This window comes from Cynara cardunculus, assembly GCF_001531365.2.
Source record: "Cynara cardunculus var. scolymus isolate 2C chromosome LG 13, CcrdV1, whole genome shotgun sequence".
Lineage (NCBI taxonomy): Eukaryota > Viridiplantae > Streptophyta > Magnoliopsida > Asterales > Asteraceae > Cynara > Cynara cardunculus.
The window spans coordinates 40,512,645-40,516,218 of NC_037540.1; positions in this window are offsets into that span (position 1 = coordinate 40,512,645).

A 3,574-nucleotide genomic window follows, 5' to 3' on the forward strand; every position below is an offset into this window, starting at 1 on the left:
TTGATTCACAAACGTCTTTAAAATACGATGTATATTAGGTAGTTGATATACTAGGTAACTAATTTTAATTAAATATTTCCTTTTAAAAAATTTAATTAAATATTTTGATTAGCTGTCAAAAATAAAATTACTATATTATCTTTTTAGCTTATTTAAGAAATATCGTTACATATCTTAAACAAGTGGTTCACATTGGATCTCACGGTTACCACAAACTAATCAGTTCTCACTTGAACGAGCTCTTCTCTCTTTCTCTCTACTCAATATCTTTTGGACCTTTTGGTATCTGTGACTTTAAGTTTTTTTTTTTTTTGGATTAAATTGAATATTTTTTTTTTGGTTTTAAGTTATTAATTCTTATATGATGTTGTGATTTTTTTGTATTAAATTAAATTCATTTTGGTTTATTGAAAATGTTTGAGATTTACAAATATATGGTCTCTCAGATATTTAATTTAAAATAAGGCTAAGGGGCCGTTTACCAAACACTTACCCGGTAAACGCTTACTGGTAAATTTAACACTATCATTTACTTACCGGATAAGATTTTAGTCCACAAAAACGGTATCGTATGCAACAATTTACCCTGTAAGCGCTTATCGTGGTAAGAGTTGGCGCCCTCACTTACCGGGTAAGACTCTTGGTCATTGTCTCGTTCTTATCCGGTAAGATTTTTGATCCTTACATATTCATCCGGTAAGCTAAAATGACTTGGTGTTCACTTACCCGAGTAAGCGTTTGGTAAACGGCCCTTAAGGTTTGTCCATCGCAATTGGGTTTCTACAGTTGAATACTATCATGCCTATTTTGTGAAATATGCGCGAGATGCGTTCGTTAATAGAAACGAATCAATAGTTTGGACATAGAAAGTTTGGGGCTTGAGTCAAGCATTGGTCTAACTTACATAAACGGACAAAAGTTTACAAATGAACAATTGCACCCAAAAAGTTTCGTCCATTTTTAAAAGTCCTGTAAAATAGTTAATGCGACGCTTTTATATTAAAATCACTACAATAAAATTGGGTTTATAGAACATCCCAATCTCTAAGCGTCCCAATAGACCGCTTTATGTGACTTGATTTATATGACTAAAATATAAATGTCCTATCTAAAAGTGTTGTAATAAGTTTAGTATGACGCTTTTGGGCGTCTTAACAAGTTTTTTTTAAGACATTTTTAATACAAATTTGTTGCATTAACAACTTTATAGGACACTTTTGAGAAAGTGTCCTATAAACTCAATTTTTTATAGGACACTTGTTTTTATAGGACAATTTTTCAAATAGTGTCATATAAAGTTGCTAATGACACGCTTTATATTAAAAGTGTCTTAAAAAACTTATTACGACGTCAAAAAAGGTCATATAAACTTATTACAACGCTCTTAGATAGGACACTTTATTTTTTTGGTCTCATAAACTAAGTTTTATAAAGAGGTCTATTAAAACGCTTAGAAATTAAAAGTGTCCTATAAACCCGATTTTGTTGTAGTGAATATTCTAAACCTTTATAATCCATGAAAATAAATATACCTTTTTCGTTATTACGTATGTTTTCATCGAATGCTTTTTTTAGACCAAAAACAAAATACCAAGTCAAACAATCATAGGGACAAAAATATAGATTTTAAACAATCTATAGGGACTAAAAATGTAATTTACTCTTTCTAGTTTCTATAACTAGATCTAGAGTAAACTACAAAGTTGGTCCATGTGGTTCATTGTTTGTAACACTTTCTGGTCTTTACAGTTTTAAAATTACAGTTTTGTCATTATGGTTTGTAAAACGATTGGATTTGGTCCCTGGCTCTAACGACGATTAGAAAAACCTGAAAATGTAACATTTTTTTAAACCTCAAACCAAAACAATATTTAATAAAAAATCTTGACTTTAATGTTGTAATCTTACCTCACCCTCAAAAAGATACCTCAGCTCAGCACTATGCCGCATCCCTTTATCTCCAGCCTACCTCTTCGGTCGTCGATGTCCATCATCCCCAAGGCTATCCTCGTCGATCTCCATCATCCTATCATCATATCTACACCACTCTTCCATATCCAGCCTCCATCTCCTCACTCCGATAAGGACACAAAATTGGAGTTCATTGACCGTCAGTCTCCAGCATCCTCGAAGCTCGACTCACTGTCGATCTCGATCGTCCCACCACCATCTCCTCGCTGCCTCTGCCTCTCTAACTCCAACCTCCTTTCAGGGGTGTTGGTGTTCTTGGTCAATGCTTGTTATTAGCTTTTGATTCTTTGGAAAATCAACGTTTGGTTGTGTTGTTGTATTTTGGTTACTAGAAATAAAATTGTGTTTAATTTGTTTTTGTTTATGTGGATATATAATGATGGTGGTTCTGTTTTTGTTATTGACGGTGGATGGTTGTTAAAATATGGGTGGCAAGAAGGTTGCCCGAGTGGCCGTCAGAAGTAATGGTTTGGGTAAGGAGACTGCAATGAGAAAGCTGCAACAATGAGAAGTGGTTCGTTTTCGTATGGATAGTGATTCGACTTACTTTCAGTTTTTAGTTTGAATTTTGATTTTATATTTGAGGTTTAGAATTTGATTTTGGTTTTAAGATCTGGATTTGGGTTTTGAAAGATGATGTAGGTTTGCCAGAGAAGATAACCAGAGGTTGCCGGAGACGATGAGCCATGAGCGGAGGTTTAACATTTGGACAAGGTTTACATGCATGTTACATTTTTGGTCCTTGTAATTTACATATTAGTTCATTTTATTAAAGAAAATGGTAATAAAAGTATAAAAAGACTAATATACCCTTGACTTAACATGTTCTTGTAACGATCGTTAGAGTTAAGGATCAAATCCATCGTTTTCATATACTACAATGATGTAACTGTAATTTCAAAATAGAGCAAAATGCACAAAATAACAATCTATTTTTATAAATTTTTCTATTATAGCATTGTACTTTTAGTTTTTCTTATTACAACAATGTACTTTCAAACTATTTTTTATTAGGACATTGTACTTTGAAAAATTTACCCATTATAGCATTGGGTAACATTTTGATTTAAATTTACCCATTATACCAGGTTTCCATGCCATCTCATTGTCCACGTAGGTTGTCCACGTGTACTATAGCGATGTGACTTTCTTATTACAGCACTGTACTTTCAAAATTATTTTATTATAACATCTATTAGTTCTTATTAAACAATGTACTTTTAATTTTAATATTTAGGTATTTTTCATGTTATTTAATAAATATATCAAATGAATTAAAAAAAATTCTAAATATATATACTATATTATAAAATATTTGACAAGAACTCTTAAAAACTACTTTTTATGCATAAAGTACTGTTTATCAATGCATGTTACTTAAAACTCAAGATTATAAGTAGATTGTGCGTAAGTACAACTTATTAAAGCTCCATATCTGAATTCGTGTAACTAACTGTAGATAAACATAATCAAATACAAGATAAACATGTAATTTTAAATATATAAAATCTAAAATATAATTAGGATAATTATTGAGTTCTAACAGAATCTTTAATTATTATCTTTATAAATATTATATTATTAAAACAAAAATAAATTATTT